Here is a 22,858-nt window from a genome sequence, read left to right as displayed (position 1 = left end):
GTGGAGATCAGATATGTTAAAGAAAAACAAGAAAAAATAAACACAGGAATACATCATAAAAAAACGTGAGCTTTACTAGTTTTGTTTGGATCAATTAACGTCTTCAGAAAAAAAAAAATCTGAACAAAACTGGTAAAATTCCTGCTTTTGATAATTCTTGCGTTTTTTTTTCCTTTTGCACACGCATATATGTGTGTGTATATATATATATATATATATATATATATATATATATATATATATGAGTGTGTGTGTGTGAGGACAGCTCTCAACCTATTTACTCAACAAATTTTTGATCTACAGACTTGAAATTTTGTATGTAGGGTATTCAGATGTGGAAAATTTTCATTCGTTTTCGCCCAGTACAAAGGGCTGCTAAGGGGTTAAAAAATAGGACTTTTGGTATTTGGGGGAATCATTAGATTTTTATTTTTTTTTCAACTGTTTTAAAACTGCACGTGCGAATCGTTCATATGACAGCCTTCTTTATGTTAAGAATAAGTAGGTTTGAATACTTTAAAGACGTGGCAAGCTTGCCTAATGGTTATCGTACTTGATTCACTGTCTAAGTTTTGGTTTTGATCTCAGCTCGAGTATTTTTTTTTTTATTTTTAACTTACAAGAAGTGAACTGTTTAGAAAAAAACATTACTCGCATGCACGTCTTAGTTTTTGCATGAATTAAAATATAATGTTTATGCATATTTTATGACCGGGCAACGCGGGGCAGCCTGCTAGTATATACATAACAAAATGCACATTCCAGAACTTGCATAAGTAATATGTATAGCATTGATACCTAATTAAAAAAAAAAAATTTTAAACTATTTTATTAAAACATTTTCTTTATATTACTCATAAACACTATTTCAATAATAAAATAATTGTCTTGAATTCCAAACGTTAATAGAACAAGTTTGTTCATGGAACCCTATGAGCCCAGCCGGAAGTAGTTTCCGCTGTACTAACTCAAATTTCTTCAGTTCTATCTGTATTCAACCACAAGTTTGACAATGAATCGACATCTACCACAGTTCATCAATCGCTGTTGAGGTCGGACTGACCTTTTCGAAAACAATGAATGATGTAAACTTCTAATCTCATTGTGCAATAAGATCAGTACAAAGCGTGAACGGTGAAAAACAACATCTTAATGCTTTCGACTGCAGCAAAAGGTGAGACTTTTAATGCAATAAGAAGGAACGGTACATATATTCACCTTTTCAATCAAACTCGTGCGCGCGAAAAAAAAAAAAAACCCAAAAAAAACTTGTTCTTTGTTTTTTTTTTGTTTTTTTTTTCTGAACCGAGACAACAATAAGTAGAAAAGCCTTTTCAAGACTTCCTCCCACAACGAAACAGTCTTTCCATTTCTTTTCACAATTCTAAACAATGCATCTTCCTGCAATTACATAGGGTTCAAAAATCTTACCCCAATTTTGCCATTTCGCACCTTTCTTCCCCCTATTTTATCAGAATCTATGAATTAAGCATAAAAGCCTGAATGAAAAGTGAGAGAGCTCCTGCTGGAAAGGAGCCAGAAAACAGTGGGTGAGGGAGGGAGGGATTCTGCCACGGTTGCTAAATTGATATATGATCAACCTCTCTCTGGCTCCTAGGGTTCCAGAAATTCTGTCACTCTCCGTCAGATTCACCAACCAGAGTTTTATGAATTCTCAAAATTCTGACCATCAGACTCCGAGGACTCGAAACTATTAGGATTCCCCAAAATTTTTGAACCTGCACTCCTTCAATATTCATATTGTCTGTTGATTCTTGAAAAAAAAAAAAAAAAAAAAAAAAAAAAAAACTCTGATTTCTATCAGTCTTATGAATTCAACTTTTCCAAAATCTTCAACTCCAGAACTCTGATTTTGATGTATGTCTTGTGTAGCTACACACACACACACACACACAATATATATATATATATATATAACAATTTGAATGCCTACTGGAGAGAACTTGAATGCCTAGTAGACACTATCCAAAAGTGTCTCTCTGTACAGCGGTTTGTCAAGGCAAACTGACAAGCTTGCCCAAATATGCAAAATAACAGCGTTTGAGCCCAAATAAGATCTCAACCCGGTTATACACTGATCCATAAGAGAAATGGTGATTTTTTTCCTAGTGATGTGAACTTAAGTCACTCCACTAGACTAGATGAATGTTGTCGTGGAATCCAGCAATATTCAGAAAAGCTGACAATAAAGATAAATTTTCACATAATTAAGTGTCCAGTTGGAGAGATGAAAATTAGTGTTCTTCATTGCTTTACTGAATCTACATTTGAGAAGCAGAGGAGAATCTTGATTGAACACTGATATGTATCTCATACGAAATCTGATGCTAAATTTTTGACAACTTGCATTGACGTTAAAAAAAAAAAAAAAAAAAATTTTTAATTATCTATTCTCAAAGTTCTATTTGAAATGATATCCGATTTCTTTGTGCATGCTAAATCTGCTGCCTTGGATTTGATCTTTTCTAACTCAGAAGTTGATTTTTTTTTAATGTTATTGATATAAATATATATTTCTTTGATATTCTCCTTTTCCAGATTTCTTTCCTATCATTTTCTTAACTGAAAATTTACATTATTAATATAATACTGATGTACAAGTAGCTTTATATTACCTGTATTGATCGGGCAATTATTTTCATCTTGATTGTTATTTGTGTAACGTTTCGGTTGGATTGGCCTTCGACCGTCCTCAGACATGTTGGTTGTTGTTTGGAAGAGAAAACTTTTCTCTTCTTTTCCAAACTACCACCAACATGTCTGAGGACGGCCGAAGGCCAATCCAACCGAAATGTTACACAAATAACAATAAATCCGAGAACAATAGTCTGATCAATGCAAGTAATCTGAACAATCAGCCCTTATCTAAAAAAAAAATTCTGAACTTTAATAGGTAAAATTTTGTTAAATATTTCACCCGATAGTCCCCCCCCCAAATGCGACCCCCCCTTCTTTTATATCATTTCATCATTTCTGAATCTGATTCCATCTTTTTATTTCTACAAGCTGCTCTTTTACATTTTACTTCCACTATTGCACTTCAAACAAGCATTCAACCCCACCCTAAATTCTACTTGGATTTCTTTTTTATTTTCCTCCTCTTTCTCCCGTACCCCTACTCTTCCTCTAATATACTTCTTTTCTTTCTCTTTCTTTAAGAACTCATTAACTGTCTAGATCTTCAAAATTATATTTCATGACAAAATTGTTCCTTAATATTTATGTAGATTTCTTTTATCTTCTCAAAAAAAAACGTTCCTAGTTCAAACTTAACATGGCGGACCAAAAGAAGTGTCGTTGCAGATTTAAGCATAGTGGACCAATAGAAGTGTCGTTTCAGATTTAAGCATCATGGACCAAGACAAGTGTCATTTCAGATTTAAGCATGGTGGACCAAGACAAGTGTCATTTCAGATTTAAGCATGGTGGACCAAGACAAGTGTCATTTCAGATTTAAGCATGGTGGACCAAGACAAGTGTCATTTCAGATTTAAGCATGGTGGACCAAGACAAGTGTCATTTCAGATTTAAGCATGGTGGACCAAGACAAGTGTCATTTCAGATTTAAGCATGGTGGACCAAGACAAGTGTCATTTCAGATTTAAGCATGGTGGACCAAGACAAGTGTCATTTCAGATTTAAGCATGGTGGACCAAGACAAGTGTCATTTCAGATTTAAGCATGGTGGACCAAGACAAGTGTCATTTCAGATTTAAGCATGGTGGACCAAGACAAGTGTCATTTCAGATTTAAGCATGGTGGACCAAGACAAGTGTCATTTCAGATTTAAGCATGGTGGACCAAGACAAGTGTCATTTCAGATTTAAGCATGGTGGACCAAGACAAGTGTCATTTCAGATTTAAGCATGGTGGACCAAGACAAGTGTCATTTCAGATTTAAGCATGGTGGACCAAGACAAGTGTCATTTCAGATTTAAGCATGGTGGACCAAGACAAGTGTCATTTCAGATTTAAGCATGGTGGACCAAGACAAGTGTCATTTCAGATTTAAGCATGGTGGACCAAGACAAGTGTCATTTCAGATTTAAGCATGGTGGACCAAGACAAGTGTCATTTCAGATTTAAGCATGGTGGACCAAGACAAGTGTCATTTCAGATTTAAGCATGGTGGACCAAGACAAGTGTCATTTCAGATTTAAGCATGGTGGACCAAGACAAGTGTCATTTCAGATTTAAGCATGGTGGACCAAGACAAGTGTCATTTCAGATTTAAGCATGGTGGACCAAGACAAGTGTCATTTCAGATTTAAGCATGGTGGACCAAGACAAGTGTCATTTCAGATTTAAGCATGGTGGACCAAGACAAGTGTCATTTCAGATTTAAGCATGGTGGACCAAGACAAGTGTCATTTCAGATTTAAGCATGGTGGACCAAGACAAGTGTCATTTCAGATTTAAGCATGGTGGACCAAGACAAGTGTCATTTCAGATTTAAGCATGGTGGACCAAGACAAGTGTCATTTCAGATTTAAGCATGGTGGACCAAGACAAGTGTCATTTCAGATTTAAGCATGGTGGACCAAGACAAGTGTCATTTCAGATTTAAGCATGGTGGACCAAGACAAGCGTCATTTCAGATTTAAGCATGGTGGACCAAGACAAGCGTCATTTCAGATTTAAGCATGGTGGACCAAGACAAGTGTCATTTCAGATTTAAGCATGGTGGACCAAGACAAATGTCATTTCAGATTTAAGCATTGTCGACCAAGACAAGTGTCATTTCAGATTTAAGCATGGTGGACCAAGAGAAGTGCCGTTTCAGATTTAAGCATGGTGGACCAAGAGAAGTGCCGTTTCAAATTTATACAATAAAAGTGGCATTTCAAACTTAAGCACTACGGATCAACAGACAAAACCCTTTATAGGGATGCATAGATGTACTTAAAGAACAAAACAAGCAACGCACAATAATATCCACAAATTCCTCCTAAAAGAATTATTGTTTAATCTATATGAAAAAGAAATTCCATGCAGCTCAGAATCTTGCTTAAAGCACTTTATTTATTGCCTACATTCAATTAGAGACAAAAAGAGCAGAAACATTGAAAATAAATGGTAACTTTTTTTGCAGGAGATATTTTATCTGCAGTTAACAAACTTATACAAAACAAAATCTACGGCTGTGAATCGGGAAGAAATGTGATCATCGTGGATCTTTCTCATTATCTGGCCTTAATTGTGTGCAAATCCGTGCATCGGAATCCATTTGCATTTCCATTCCCCCCTTGCAACTTTATAGATAAACGACTTTTTTTCTTATTCTTGTGTTTTGCGTTCTATATTAAATCATATAATTCTCTCGTGTACTCAGTAATCAAATTAGGTCTTTTATTTTTGCTGTTGAATTACATTACGACACTTGAACATATCAGGTTGATCATTTTCGTTTGAAGAGAAGAGAAAAAAAACAGAGAAAGAAACATTTCTGATGTCCTGACTTGTTCGTGCCTCCCTTGTCAGAAATAAATTAAAACCAAATGTAAATAGATCGAAAATCTTCAAACTAAACATGATTCAATCTCCTAGTTAAGTTTGTTCCTTAATATTCTAAAATCTATTGTTTTCGGTTTTTCTCTTAAATCAGTTAGCTTCATCGGCAAAGTTGAGATAAATTATGTTATTGTCAACTTATATAATGAAAGGGAATAAGAAAAAACGTTTACATTTTTCAAGTGACAATAATGAATTCAAGTAAAGATAGCAGCAGATGGCTAAATAGATAAAAGCATTCGTCAACATGAGTGGGGACATGTCTACTGATGATTCCATCTCTCCTTAAAATTAGCCAAAATATAGTCAGTAAAACAAGAATAGTTTACATTGCTTGGTAACGTGTCTCAACAGTGAAACAGATCTATGAAAATAAAAATATGTGATTTAAAAAGAGAGAGGGATAAAGAAAGCAACCTAGGATCTTAATAAGGAGAGGAAACGCTTGCAGCAAACTATGGTTCCAAGGTCGAAAAGTACAGGTTAAGGAAGCCGGGGTCTCCAAGGGAGCTAAGGCCCAGAAAGAAGCCGGGGTCTCCAAGGGAGCTAAGGCCCTGAAAGAAGCCGGGGTCTCCAAGGGAGCTAAGGCCCTGAAAGAAGCCGGGGTCTCCAAGGGAGCTAAGGCCCTGAAAGAAGCCGGGGTCTCCAAGGGAGCTAAGGCCCTGAAAGAAGCCGGGGTCTCCAAGGGAGCTAAGGCCCTGAAAGAAGCCGGGGTCTCCAAGGGAGCTAAGGCCCTGAAAGAAGCCGGGGTCTCCAAGGGAGCTAAGGCCCTGAAAGAAGCCGGGGTCTCCAAGGGAGCTAAGGCCCTGAAAGAAGCCGGGGTCTCCAAGGGAGCTAAGGCCCTGAAAGAAGCCGGGGTCTCCAAGGGAGCTAAGGCCCTGAAAGAAGCCGGGGTCTCCAAGGGAGCTAAGGCCCTGAAAGAAGCCGGGGTCTCCAAGGGAGCTAAGGCCCTGAAAGAAGCCGGGGTCTCCAAGGGAGCTAAGGCCCTGAAAGAAGCCGGGGTCTCCAAGGGAGCTAAGGCCCTGAAAGAAGCCGGGGTCTCCAAGGGAGCTAAGGCCCTGAAAGAAGCCGGGGTCTCCAAGGGAGCTAAGGCCCTGAAAGAAGCCGGGGTCTCCAAGGGAGCTAAGGCCCTGAAAGAAGCCGGGGTCTCCAAGGGAGCTAAGGCCCTGAAAGAAGCCGGGGTCTCCAAGGGAGCTAAGGCCCTGAAAGAAGCCGGGGTCTCCAAGGGAGCTAAGGCCCTGAAAGAAGCCGGGGTCTCCAAGGGAGCTAAGGCCCTGAAAGAAGCCGGGGTCTCCAAGGGAGCTAAGGCCCTGAAAGAAGCCGGGGTCTCCAAGGGAGCTAAGGCCCTGAAAGAAGCCGGGGTCTCCAAGGGAGCTAAGGCCCTGAAAGAAGCCGGGGTCTCCAAGGGAGCTAAGGCCCTGAAAGAAGCCGGGGTCTCCAAGGGAGCTAAGGCCCTGAAAGAAGCCGGGGTCTCCAAGGGAGCTAAGGCCCTGAAAGAAGCCGGGGTCTCCAAGGGAGCTAAGGCCCTGAAAGAAGCCGGGGTCTCCAAGGGAGCTAAGGCCCTGAAAGAAGCCGGGGTCTCCAAGGGAGCTAAGGCCCTGAAAGAAGCCGGGGTCTCCAAGGGAGCTAAGGCCCTGAAAGAAGCCGGGGTCTCCAAGGGAGCTAAGGCCCTGAAAGAAGCCGGGGTCTCCAAGGGAGCTAAGGCCCTGAAAGAAGCCGGGGTCTCCAAGGGAGCTAAGGCCCTGAAAGAAGCCAGGGTCTCCAAGGGAGCTAAGGCCCTGAAAGAAGCCAGGGTCTCCAAGGGAGATAAGGCCCTGAAAGAAGCCAGGGTCTCCAAGAGAGTTAAGACCCTGGGGAAGTCCGGCTCACCAAGAGAGTTAAGACCCTGGGGAAGTCCGGCTCACCAAGAGAGTTAAGACCCTGGGGAAGTCCGGCTCACCAAGAGAGTTAAGACCCTGGGGAAGTCCGGCTCACCAAGAGAGTTAAGACCCTGGGGAAGTCCGGCTCACCAAGAGAGTTAAGACCCTGGGGAAGTCCGGCTCACCAAGAGAGTTAAGACCCTGGGGAAGTCCGGCTCACCAAGAGAGTTAAGACCCTGGGGAAGTCCGGCTCACCAAGAGAGTTAAGACCCTGGGGAAGTCCGGCTCACCAAGAGAGTTAAGACCCTGGGGAAGTCCGGCTCACCAAGAGAGTTAAGACCCTGGGGAAGTCCGGCTCACCAAGAGAGTTAAGACCCTGAGGAAGTCCGGCTCACTAAGAGAGTTAAGACCCTGGGGAAGTCCGGCTCACCAAGAGAGTTAAGACCCTGGGGAAGTCCGGCTCACCAAGAGAGTTAAGACCCTGGGGAAGTCCGGCTCACCAAGAGAGTTAAGACCCTGGGGAAGTCCGGCTCACCAAGAGAGTTAAGACCCTGGGGAAGTCCGGCTCACCAAGAGAGTTAAGACCCTGGGGAAGTCCGGCTCACCAAGAGAGTTAAGACCCTGGGGAAGACCGGCTCACCAAGAGAGTTAAGACCCTGGGGAAGTCCGGCTCACCAAGAGAGTTAAGACCCTGGGGAAGTCCGGCTCACCAAGAGAGTTAAGACCCTGGGGAAGTCCGGCTCACCAAGAGAGTTAAGACCCTGAGGAAGCTTGAGTGTCCAAGGGAATTAAGGTTCTGTGGAATCCAGAGACTTCAAAGGAGTTAAGGCCCTGTAGAATCTAGAGTCTCCAAGGTAGTTAATGCCCTGAGCAGGCCCTAGTCTCCAAGGCAGTTAAGGCCTTGAAGAAACCCAATTCTCCAAGAGCATTAAGGCCTTAAGGAAGACCATCTTTGCAAGGGAGTGAGCGATGCTCAGAAAGAAGTGTTTGCAGAGAGGAAGCATGGTCACGGGGAAAGCCATGTAAGCATAGACAAAGAGAGAGAGAGAGTGACATCAAGGAAACCCATGTGTGCACGAGACAGACATAGAAATACTGTTTGCAAACTGTTGAGAAACCCCGTGCCTGAAAGGTTGAAAAACAAAGACCTGGTATCGCAATGAAAAGGAACTGGGAAAAATTGTTTAGAACATCGATTTCGTTTGAGTGCATAAGTAAGTCATGTTTAAAACACAAGAAAAAAATGTTGAAGTTTAGTGACCAACCATAAAGAAATAATTTTAAAGTGCTAAGATCAAGAAATTCTATTTTGAACACCGGAATCAATTTTATGTCTTTTTCATCCGAATTCAATGCACATATTGAACTCTTGTAGGCTGATCTAAAATAGCTAATATTTTAATGCCATTCAAATCAATGAATAATTTAATCAATTTATAATCAGATTAAAAACATTTCTTCACGTGAATTTTAACTCTGGCAAAATGAAAACATCTATTTTTTTTCCTCTGTTGGCAAAAAAGACAATTTTTTTTTCCTCTTATAAAAATGAATGAAAGCAGTTCAAAACATGGAAAGATGATTTTTAGAAAAAAATTTTTTTTATTCTGTGAAAAAAAAAAAAAAAGACAAAAAGGATTTGACTTATTAGCATGCAATCTTATTTGTCTGAAGAACCAGACTGCAGAGTATTGGAATGGCAGTGAGGAAATTACAGTTTATGATAAGTCAATAAAACTAGAGATTTGGTTAAAAAGTTTTCTTATAGAAATTTTTGCCAATAAAAAAAACTGTAAATTACGTCATTAAAAACAGGAATGGCGCCATATATTGTCATTGTTGCAAAGATGGCTGTAGAGTCAATAACCCAAACATTCGCTTCCAATTTCTAAAATTGTGAATGGTTCAATTCCATCCAAACTAAAGGAATCTTCTCCCAACATTCACAAGCAACATGAATTGAAACAAATATATTGAGGTCACTGCGAAGACTTCTATGAAGAAGGTGGGCTCTCTCTACCATACTAGAAGGTTACTCATACCTGAGACTACCCTGTCACTATTCGCCCATGCATGGTGAATATTGTTGCCTCATCTGGGCTGTGGCATCTGACACTAAGTCTCTTGCTTTTAGATAGGGTTTAAAAAAGAAAAAAAAAAGAAAAAAAAAGAAAGTAACAAATTTAATAAGTCCCACACTAGCAACCAAACTAACCTCTGTCCCATTGCTAAAATGTCGAAATGTTGAATCACTGAACCTGTTTTACAAGTATTTTAATAGAATGTGCCATCACGAACTCAAAGCATGTGTACTCTCTCAATATAAATAACCATTTGACTAACCTTACAAGCAGCAAAATCCTACCCCTACACTGTAGGAATCCCTAGATGCTGGAATACCTTTTACCGAGATAGTTTCTTCCCTCAAACTGCTAGATATTGGAATTCCCTCTCCAGTCCCTGCTTCTCTGACTGTACTAATATGCAGAAGTTAAAACATAATGTGAACAGACATCTTGCTACTCAACTCCCCACATAGTATCCCTGTAAATTTGGTCCCAAATAGTAACCCTTTACGTTAAAGTGGCACTATGCCTAGTTTGGGGTGAAATAACAGTAAATAATATAAATTTTGACTTTGAAAAATGACTGGTCAAGCCTCTGATATTTTTTCTTTGTAAATTTTAAATGAGTGTAATCTAAAGAATTTAATTAAATAATAATTATATATCATTAAACATGCTCAGCGTGCATCATACTTCTATTAGACTCAGTTCTTTAACTGCATAATTTTTTTTTTTTAATTGGTGACTGATAGGCTCCAAAACTACAACAAAATTACACCAAACGTGGTATAAAATAGTCTTAGATACCGTGTAAAAATATTAATATTTTTATTGATTATGCTAACATCAAGATCATAAAATTACTGGCTAGAATTGGACCAAAGATAGCATCAAATATCCATAAAATGCTGAATGTGTCATTGAAGCTAGGACAAACATGCAACTGTTGCTGTTGCTAATCTATAATATAAATCTCACCTGTATGTTTGTATGTCTGTCTAAAACTTTTGACAGATGCGACGGATTTTCACAAGATCAGTATCGTTTTGAAGCTGGACCTTTTGGACAACAAATAAAAAAAAATATTGGCTGAAACCATTAATTCCTTCACCCTCAACTGGGCATTTTCTACAGTGGGGAGGGTCGCTTTTTTCACCAATATTTTCGAAAGTCATCCCCTCTTTTCGATTGACTAGCCTTAATTTAAACCTATGTCACTTCCAGTTAAGTGATGGGCGCAACAGCAAAGATGTCACGTCTTTTCTTTTTTTTTTTTCATGTTCTTTCCCTCCTTCGCGGTACGGGTTCAAGCCTGCTGCCTACTATCACTTTTTTTTTTTTGCTCAACACACACCGCCAAACACCTGAGCAACGCCGGGAACCCAGGCTAGTAATAATAAAAAGTTTGAAATATAAAAAACTATGATAATGCAATATAATAGAGAAGACAATACGAGTTAAAAGAAAACTACATAAACTACAGATAAATGAAAGATAATGCTGTAAAATTCAATAATCTAAAATTAATTATTAAATGTTATATAGTCTCGAATCAATAATAATATGGTATATAATATTTCAGAGGTATATCTCCTTCACAAGAATCCTAAGTCTCCTCTTTGCAGAGAATGTTTTTGACTTAACAGGTAAATATATTGAAAATGATTGAATTTTATAATATTGTCCTCTTCTATTTAGCTTTACATTATATTGTTTTCTTTTCACCCACACGGTCTCTTCAATCTTCAACCTTATATTTTAAACTTTATACACAGTACGCACAATGCTTCAAGCAAACTATAACACTCTTCAACATACATAAAACAGTCAATGACATTTCTGAATTTTTTTTAGATGAGTATTGGTTATTCGAATTATTTGGATTCGGACTAGTGTTCTCATCTTAAGTGTGATTTTCAGTGTTTCGATCGATGTAACCTCCAACCTTCTTCAGGTGTATCTCATCAAACTCAGGAATTTGAACGAAATTTTGAGTAGGACCCTTTATTTACTTCATGGGTAGTATGTTCTTGTTTCGGCAGACATGATTAGATAGAGGTCCTAAGAAATTCGCAATTGTATTTTATTTAAAAAAAATTTTTTTTTACAATTGCGAATTACTTAAGACCTCTATCCAGTCATGACTGACAGAACACAAGAATGCTGTCCCCGTGAAGTAAATAAAGGGCTCTGTTCGAAATTCCGCCCAAATTCCCCAGTTCAACAGAAAGATTCTTGAGTTCGACAAGATGCACCTGAAAAAGGTCGAAGATTACATCGACCGACACATTGTGAAAATAATACTCAAGATGAGAACAGTAGTCCGAAGAATCCAAATAATATGAAAACAGTGGATGAATGTATGTGCATAAATAATTAACTGATAAACTTTTAAACTCCTCATCATATAACACTGAAATAAACAGGAAATAGCAAGCATATGCCAAGGATAGTTTATAACAAGTAATTCAAGTATTTCACGGAGGTGTAAGTAATTCAAGTATTTCACGGAGGTGTAAGTAATTCAAGTATTTCACGGAGGTGTAAGTAATTCAAGTATTTCACGGAGGTGTAAGTAATTCAAGTATTTCACGGAGGTGTAAGTAATTCAAGTATTTCACGGAGGTGTAAGTAATTCAAGTATTTCACGGAGGTGTAAGTAATTCAAGTATTTCACGGAGGTGTAAGTAATTCAAGTATTTCACGGAGGTGTAAGTAATTCAAGTATTTCACGGAGGTGTAAGTAATTCAAGTATTTCACGGAGGTGTAAGTAATTCAAGTATTTCACGGAGGTGTAAGTAATTCAAGTATTTCACGGAGGTGTAAGTAATTCAAGTATTTCACGGAGGTGTAAGTAATTCAAGTATTTCACGGAGGTGTAAGTAATTCAAGTATTTCACGGAGGTGTAAGTAATTCAAGTATTTCACGGAGGTGTAAGTAATTCAAGTATTTCACGGAGGTGTAAGTAATTCAAGTATTTCACGGAGGTGTAAGTAATTCAAGTATTTCACGGAGGTGTAAGTATAGCAAGTATTTCACGGAGGTGTAAGTATAGCAAGTATTTCACGGAGGTGTAAGTATAGCAAGTATTTCACGGAGGTGTAAGTATAGCAAGTATTTCACGGAGGTGTAAGTATAGCAAGTATTTCACGGAGGTGTAAGTATAGCAAGTATTTCACGGAGGTGTAAGTATAGCAAGTATTTCACGGAGGTGTAAGTATAGCAAGTATTTCACGGAGGTGTAAGTATAGCAAGTATTTCACAGAGGTATAAGTATAAGTGTTTAATTATTTATGCACATGTGCGTACACAGATTATCTTTCCTTTTGTATTATTTAGTAATAATATTCAAGGAAAGCAACTACTTTGGCAAATTTCGGAGTTAAGTACAGTTACTTCCCCTGGGTCGTATTCTATATATTCTGTAACTGTATTTATACTAGCATGGGTGCCCGGCGTTGCCCGGATATTTGGAGGTGTGTGTTGAGCAAAATAAAAAAAAAAAAATTTTTTTTAAATAAAAATAAAAATAAGTGGTATTAGGAAGGCAAGCTCGACCCCGTACAGCGAAGGAGGAAAAGAACAGGAAAAAAAAAACGTGACGGCTTTGCTGTTACGACCACCGCCTAACCGGAAGTGATGTAAGTTTAAATTAACGCTAGACAATCGAAAAGAGGGGATAACTTTCGAAAATATCGGTGAAAAAAGACGACCACTCCCTGTAGAAAAGTGCCCAGTTGAGGGTAAAGAAATTAATGTTTTTAGCCAATTTTTCAGTAGTTGTTGCCTGAAGGGTCGAGCTTCAAAACGATACTGATCTTATGAAAATCAGTCGCCTCTGTAGAAAGTTTTAGACAGACATGTAAACATACATTTATAGATTGGTAGCTCAAATTTTCGACCTAAACCGATTAAAAAGTTTGCCCTATCTCTGAATACCCTTTACGTAAAATTTCAAATGTTTAAACCAGAAATTGTCTGAGTAATTTGGTAGAGACCGCAGAGGTCAAATATTTTTTTTAACTTTAACCCCTATTATGACCCCTTAACATTTATTGTTTTGGGCTCAAATCAAGTTAAGTTAAATCCATGCCCAAGGAACCTATATCTAAAATTTCAAGTGTTTAGACCCAAAATTGACGGAGGAGTTTGATAGAGTTCTCAAAGGTCAAATTGTTAAACTTTGACCCCTTAACAGTAAAATTTCTGGCCAAAAACGGATTACAAAGATTTTCCCAAATCTCCATACCCTGTATATCAAATTTCGAGTTTGTAGACTGAAAATTAACATAGGTATTGTGTAGGGAAATGTACACAGACAGACACTTTCACTTAATATATATATATATATATATATATATATATATATATATTATTACCAATTAAATGGTTTGTAAGGATGGTTACTTAGTTGTTTTTGTTTTACGGCAGATCAACCGTTTTCAGGTTATTTAATGCCAAATCCAAAGATTTTGAAGAAAATTTTTTTAATAGAATATATGTGTTGTTATATGTGTATGTGTGTTTCTATTTAACCCATAGTTGGAACCCTAACAGGTACTACCACTCTGGGTCAGAGTGGACCTGGGAGCAATGGCAATTAAAGGCTGACTCCACACTCCTCAAAGCCCTCAAGCTGGGGCCTCCCCACTGGATATAGTTTAAGGTCATATCCAGGACCATGGTTTGTAAGGAAATAACGTTATATATTATTAACATTGTGAGACAACAACTATGGAAGGCAGTAATTACTGGGAATACAGTTACAAGACTCAGCATTCTTATCCAGTCACAGTTAACCACCTGAAGAAGGCCAGAGGAGGAGTTGGCCAAAACGTGATAAACCAACAACTATGAAGATGAGGATAACAGTCCACAAATAAAATAAGCTTACGTTGTTATAAAGAATTGGATCTGAAAATATGATTAACTTTTCATCACAACCACCTTAAGCTCTTATTTATATATACTTGCAATTCAGGGTTTAGATAAAGCAAATATATGTTTACATTACCTACCGGAAATAGGGTGCAGAAAACACAGGTTTCATTGCAAGAAACAATTTATACTGCATTAGATTGCGGAAGTTTTTTTTTTTTTTAACTTGTGAAAAGAAAAACCAAAAAATCTTATTTTCAGATGAAATTTTATGAAAGGGTTTGTTATATTCTGATTAACAAATGAAAAATAACACAAAAAAAGAGAAAAAAAAACAAAAAAAAACATTAACTTTACGAATGAAATAAATGCCATTCGTTGACTTTTTATTTGCCGCAGGACATTTTCAGGAGAAATGACATAAATTGAAAAACATTTAATGTCAACAAAGATGTATACATGTGTGTGTGTGTATATATATATATATATATATATATATATATATATATATATATATATATATATATATATATATATATCACACTGTGTGTGTATATATATATGTGTGTGTGTGTGTATATATATATATATATATATGTGTGTGTGTATATATATATATATATATATGTGTGTGTATATATATATATATATATATATATATATATATATATATATATATATATACACACACACACATATGCTCTACGATGTTGTGGAAAATTGCTGATGGATTGCAAGAGAAAAGGAATGTAATTTCCTTTCTAATCAGAGGAAGGGTAGAGTGTATATATATATATATATATATATATATATATATATATATATATATACACACACACACAACACAAATATCAAATAACGGTAAGTCAAATCACATTAATTCACCTAACTTAAAGACAGGAAATGTGTTTTTAATCTAAAGGTATAAATAAATAAGAAAGAAAAGAAAATGAAAGCCTTTAAAAGGTAGAAACATTCAAGAGTAGTCATATAAAAATTCAATAAGTGACTATAACAATATTATGAAATGTTCAAACAAGACAATATCACCAGACGAAAAGTTTTGGTTTATCTGTTTCATGGCATATCAACATATTTTCAATCAATTCAATGCAAAAATAGTCATTGATTAGTTGCATATAATTAGTTGAACAGAAGTATTGTAGCCATAAATGGGGTTACGTTTGGGAACTCATACCTTTCCCAACTGCATAAAACTTTTTATTTTTATTTAAAAACCCGTGAAAAAACTTGTTCGACAAAAATAAGTGAAAAAGTCATAATTGGTCACTTTAGATATTCATATTCAAAATGAAAAGTGCTGATATTTTGTGAATTTCAGTTTGACGCACCCCTCGACCAGCAGTTACCGGACTCCCTACACTGATGAATCTTGAAAGAATGAAACACTTGTGTCTGTAGGTATTAAAAATAATAATAGTAACATATATGGGAATGAAACGGGGATGCCTGTGTAGCTTAATTGCCATAAATGTATTTTCATACTACGACTACTAAGGTCTACTCACATATTGATATTGAGCCCTGTTGAGGTAAATACTGAAAATTTATGCACAATATGATACATAACCATATATACATACACACATACACACGCTAAGTTGCTTTTTTTAATGATATTGCTTGTGTGGATATTATCAAACAAAGAATATCACAAAGTGAAAAATAAGACTAATATAGGATTCGTCTATGTTAGGCAGTCCTTCTTCTGAAGTACAGACTCGAATCCTGTATTAGTGTCATTTTTCACTTTGTGGTATTCCTTGTGGATTAATTAACCGCTTGTTTAGTAATATTACCCATGCAAACTACAGCATTATCAAAAGAAAAGGCTTAATTCATAACATACGGTATGTTGCTGGAAAATACTTCCAATATTAAAAAGACATATACACACACCACACACACACGTCTCACCACGTTTTGGCCAACTAAGCCTCTGGATCTCTATGCTTCCAGGTGAGCATTGTCTGAAGATAGCGGTTTCAATCCTACCCAAAGCTGGCCAGAGGCTTAATTGGCCAAAACGTGGTGAGACGACAACAACTATGGAAGGCAATAATTGCTAAGAATGCAGTTAGGAGATTTGGGGTTCCTATCCCACCACAGTAACCATCTGATCGTAAAATATGCATAAATATTATATTTTGATTAATGCAGATTTTTTTATTTATTATGAACAGAAATACCGTAGGTTTTAAACGTAACGTTAAATTACTTCAAATAAAAAAAATGAAATAAAAAAAATGGAAAGAAACTGAGACATGTGCATATAAATATTATGTTTTTTCTAAACAATTCAGTTCTTATAAATAAAAAAAAATATTCGAGTCAAGATCGAAACCAAAACTTAAAGACGAATCAAATATGATAACCATTAGACCAGCTTACCGTGCCTTTAAAAAAGTGTTTTCAAATCTACTTATTCTAAACATAAGGAAACTGTCATGTTTCACAACTGCACCTTTGAAACAGTTGACAAACAGATAAAATCCAGTGAACCCTAGTGAAGTACCAATTTTTCAATTTTGACCCCTGAGCAGCCCTTTTTTCCAGATGAAGATCAATTAAACAGTTTTGCACATGTCTGTATTCCTTATATACCAATACATATAAAATGAATGAACATATCTACACCTTTTACACCTCAAATTAAAAAAGCACAACTTCAAATTAAAAAACACTAAACTTCAAATTAAAAAAACTAAACTTCAAATTAAAAAAACTAAACTTCAAATTAAAAAAACTAAACTTCAAATTAAAAAAACTAAACTTCAAATTAAAAAAACTAAACTTCAAATTAAAAAAACTAAACTTCAAATTAAAAAAACTAAACTTCAAATTAAAAAACATAACTTCAAATTAAAAAAAGACAACATCAAATTAAAAAAAGACAACATCAAATTAAAAAAAGACAACATCAAATTAAATAAACCCAAGTTCAATTTAAAAGCACGTGACATTATGTTAGAATTATTCATACTCAAACTTTGTAAGGTAATTTGCATAACATCACTTATGCAAATTACCCACTATTACTTGTAGTTGCTCGCAACAATAAAAAAAGAAAAGTTTCTAACAATTAACATTACAATAATTTAAAATATGGAAAATAACAATGGATCTCCGGTAGTTGTGCGATCAAGTAGAGGAGTCAAGAGAGGCACAGTACGTGGTCAGTACAAACGCAATCGAAATTCTCCTAAGCGTCGGATTCTGGAAGCCGCTCGAAATAGCAGGGACTGGACAACTGTCGCAGAGAACTGTGGGATAAATAGGAACACCGCGTACGCCTGGGTGAATAAACAGGCCAAGGGGCAAGACGTGGAGGATAAGCCGCGGGGTGGAAGGCGACATGGGAAAGTGAATCCGGACATGGTCAACAACATGCTTGATATAATCGGAGAAGATCCTACCATCACTCTCAAGGAGTTGGCCTTGAAGATTTCGGAGATGCATGGAATCAACCCCCCAATCAGCGTTACTACCATAAATAACCATCTCGATGGTAGACTCTTCACTGTAAAACGGGTTCACAAGCAAGCCGAGAAAGTCAACACTCCGGAGAATAAGGTAAAACGTCGTATCTATGTAGAAAGGGTTATGGCCGCATTGGGAGCTGGTAAACATGTGGTGTATTTGGATGAGTCAAACGTGAACTTATTTTGTACTCGGACCGTTGGACGATCCGCGAGGGGCCAGAGAGTGGTGCTACATGTTCCAGGCTCGAAAGGTCCAAATATTCACATGGTTGCTGGTATTAGTCAACAGGGACTCATCAACTTCACCCGCAGGCGTGGCGCCTACAAGCACCCGGATGTCAACCAATGGGTTGCAGAACTACTCAATTCTGTCTTCGCAATGGGATATGATGCCGGACAGGTAGCCTTGGTAATTGACAACGCCCCGTGCCATTCCCGAGTGGAACAACTACACGACCAGGCAGCTTTTGCAGAAGTGGAGTTTATTCGCTTGCCTCCATACAGCCCGGCTCTCAACCCCATCGAAATGGCCTGGTCAGCCATCAAAGCCGTCATCAAGAGGGATCTACCGAGCGTTATACATGTGCCACAACCGGAAGATATCACAAAAGTGGAGCACCGTCTTCGTCTTGTGGAGACCGCCATCGACCGAGCCTACCAAGTGGTAACTCCTGCCATGTCTCAGACATTCTGTAATCGGGTTCAACGCCATCACGCTAGATGTCTCAGGGAAGAGGACCTCCCTGTTGGAGAATAAATGGTTTATCTATCATGTAATAAAATTTTAATTTAATTTGAACTTGGATTTTTTTAATTTGAAGTTTAGTTTTTTTAATTTGAAGTTGTATTTTTTAATTTGAAGTTGTATTTTTTAATTTGAAGTTGTGTTTTTTAATTTGAAGTTGTGTTTTTTAATTTGAAGTTGTGTTTTTTTAATTTGAACTTTAGTTTTTTTAATTTGAACTTTAGTTTTTTTAATTTGAACTTTAGTTTTTTTAATTTGAACTTTAGTTTTTTTAATTTGAGGTGTAAAAGGTGTAGTTGCAGACATAGCTATACAAATGTTCAGCTGCTATTGTTCTTGGCCTTTTGGTCAAGATCAAAGTGTAGTATCTGTTCCGGCAGATACTGCAAGCTATGAATAGCTATGACTAGCTATGACTAGCAAAGACCAGATGTGGGGGCAACCCCACATGCCTGACCTTTAACCAGCTCCCATTTCCCACCTCTCGGGAGCTGGTCCCCATTTTCCCTTCCCCCTCCCTTCACTCCTCACATTAAAAATCGGCCTTGTGCCTAATTTGCTCGGTGGGGGAGCAAATAAATACCATCTGTTCTTCAGATGCTGCACTTCTTTTTCTTGTTCTCTTTCGGTGGAGGAGAAATCCTTCACGACTGAGACAATTTTTATTTTTGTACCTTTTCTCCATGTTAAAAAACGACCCTGGTGTCTAACTCTGTCCCGGGGGGGAGGCATAGTAAATAGGTACAAATGTTCAGATATATGCTCCCAGCTACGCACAGATGCGCATGCATGCCGAAACATGCATACCTAAGTCTGTATATACATATCAAATCAATCTTTAGATATATACTCAGCTTCTTCTTCTTCTTCTTCTTCTTCTCTCTCTCTCTCTCATCTGGTAAATAAAGGAATCGTATCCTATTTTACTCTACAGTAAGTAATAAATGCTTGTCCCTATATGAGAAATGTCTTTTTGGCTCCTGGGAAAACAGGAAGGTTGAAGAGATGGACAAATAATGACGATGACAAATGAAATGAAGGGGGGAAGAGGTTGGGCTGAAAAGCCCACAGGCAATCGAAGTAGTTTGGGTAATTACTGTTCATTAGACAGAACTTGAAGAATCCATTTGCCAAAAGCAAGTCTTTTGCACCAGACTTTCCTAAACTTATGCACGTTCACTTGCTTTATACATGTGAAGAACTTTGGTTATTAAATATATAAAAGGAACAAAGTAGAACAAATGGGGTAGGGTGGGGGAGAGTTATATAAAATGTAAATCAAGTCATGTGATTTAATTTTATATTTCGTCTTCATTGTTACAAAGACTTCATCAGAAATTGATAAAAAAAAAATTAAAACAAAAAAGCATTACACGTTCTCGTTAATAAAAAAAACAGAAGGAAAAGAGGAAACACAGACCGGATAAAAGAAGAGAGGAAATTGCTGAGGAAATTTCGTCATCGTTTGAGAATTAAGTTCTGCTTTTTTTTTTTTTTTTTTTTTTTTTTTTAATGTAGCGTAGTACATAAGAACGCATAGTAGTTTATCAGCAGCAGCGAAGGATGGCTGGCTTGCGAAGAGATTAGAAGTAGCAGTGCCCGAAAAAAGCAGATACGCAAATTAGGAAGCGTGGACATCCAAGAAAATGGACATGTAATGCTGAGGATAAGAATGGGCCGGCTATGACCGGCATGCAATCGGAGGAAGGAGAAATACGGTCAGGCTAAAATGAACATGTAGCAGCGAAAGTAAAGGTAATAAATTGTTTTGTTAAAAAAAAAAAAAAAATGCTGACCCGGATTTTTTTATTTTTATTTATCTATTTTTTTTTTCTTTGTTTGTTTTTAACTGCAATGTTTCACTTTATTCCCTTCCGTTTTTGTACTACCACCAGAATATCATTTTCATGAACAAAACTAAATTGTTTTTTTGTTTTTTTTAGCTCGTTAACTTACAAAAAGTGTTTTACCCCAAATTAATAGCCAAAACTGGTTGAATGTATGCTCATTTTTCATTAAATACTAACCCCTATTAGTCTAACTATGCATCAAGCAGATACCATCATACTTAAAGGTCCATATAAAATTTCAGTCAGATCGAACGCACAGTTTCAGAGAAAAAGTGGAAATGATAGATAAAGAGAAATATAATACACATTAATAAGAAAAGTTCTTATTTTCCTGATGAAGTTTTTTTTTTTTTTTTTTTAATGAATTTTAGAATCGTACCATCTGAACTTGCATGCATGTTTGGTCTATATCTACAAACTATTTCTGGTTTACATTTATAAACATTTTTAGTCTATATCTACAAACTATTTCTGGTTTACATTTATAAACATTTTTAGTCTATATCTACAAACTATTTCTGGTTTACATCTATAAACATTTTTATTCTATATCTATGAACTCACTAGCATTTTATTATAGCAAGTTCATGCCCTAACGTCCATGCATAAACAAATAGCAAATCAATTTGAACAATAAGTATTAAACATTAATTTATAAAATTTCTCAAATTGCAGTTGCTTTTAAACATCTTAAAGGGTATTGATAGGCATAATAGGGACACAACCCCCTATTTCAAATATTTCAGATTTGCATTACATTTTATCCACAGTTATTAGACACCTATTAAGCAAGATTACTTGAGTTTTAATTTCTTCTGAAGATCCTGTAGATTAAAGCATTAAATTTTAACCATTTATTAGAATAAAAATCGGGTCGTGGATTTTGGTGAAAATTAGAATAAAATTCTAGAGATAAGGTTTAATACAATTACATCTCGATTCAAATTGTCATAATGCAATGTAAAACTGGTGCCAAACTTCTATTATACAAGGTGAGCCAAAAGTAGGTACAGTAAAAGAAAAAAAAAAAAAATTTGGAATCGGAAATTTCAGAATTTTTGGAAGTATATACATAATAAACCTATTCAAAATGATGTCCACCTACTTTTGGCTCACCCTGTATATATGCATCTGTGTGTTTGATTAAACAAAAGTGGCAGTTCGTGCTTATTTTTCTGATCCAATTTTTACAGCTGGTAGGACAACTATCGAATATTGTGCTTCAGTGTGAATAAAAACTCCTCATACTTTGAAACGTTCTCGATTCGCATGACAACAACTCATGCAAGTTAAAAACGTTCGCAAATATAGCAAGTTCTTATTCACACTGGAGCAAAACTTTAAATCGTTGGCTTACCAACTCGAAAAACTGGATTGGAAACAGAATAAACTGGAACTTTCACTTCCGTTGAAGCAAGCATGTATCAAGGAAAAAAAAAATGCTGCCCAAATAAATGTCTTCGTATACATACACAAACATTGAACAATGAGAGGAGTTAAACCACAGGTTAATTAATTTTGGAGTTTACGGTCTTCTAAAATATTGTTGAGAGAAAATATTTTTATATAAGACAATCTCAGCCAAATAAAATAGCTCAATATACAAGATAGAGCAAAATAAAAATCCTACAGTATAGTCTGTTTATTACAGAAACATTATTGGTTACATATGTATATACATGTTTCGGTGGAGTCCCTATTTAAAGAGACCCACCTCGCCAGACCAAATAGAGTCTCTGCCGAAACATGTATGCACATATGTAACCAATAATGTTCATATAATAAACAGACTATATACCTGCTCTGTCCTCTATTTACCACTATTTAATAATCACGCAAGTTTCATTGGATTTACATCTACGAAACTAATCTATGCAACAATTATACATACATATACATATTTGTCACATAATCGCCACGTTATATTATGTGTGTTAGAAAACATTTTAAATTTCATTGTTTTGCCGACGGAAAATATATCTTACTTTTTTTTGTTTTTATTATCGCCGACGCAAGAGAATCTACTTATGTCCTCATGGCAGTAATTGCAAAAACTCTTAAAGAGGGGGAATTAAAGTCACTGGAATGCTGAGACTGATACTACACTCAGAAATTCATGTTGGAGCAATGGTTACCTAATCCCTAATCGTGTTAATTTTCTTATGTATTGATTCTGAAAAGCTGCTGAAACAATTTACGATTTAAACATTACTTTATTTCAAGTATATTTTGAACAATAGGGTGGAGAATATGAAGTCAGTCCCAGAAATGGCTGAACCTGTTTACGATTTTTACATTACTTTATTTCATGTATATTTTTAACAGTGGGATGGGGATATGAAATCAGTCTCAGAAACAGCTGAAAGTATTTACGCATAAAACATTACTTTATTTCATGTACATTTTTAACAGTGTGGTCGGGG

Source organism: Euprymna scolopes, chromosome 16 (genome assembly GCF_053919585.1).
Source record: "Euprymna scolopes isolate OS-2025 chromosome 16, ASM5391958v1, whole genome shotgun sequence".
NCBI lineage: Eukaryota > Metazoa > Mollusca > Cephalopoda > Sepiida > Sepiolidae > Euprymna > Euprymna scolopes.
Note: the sequence above shows the minus strand (reverse complement) of the source record.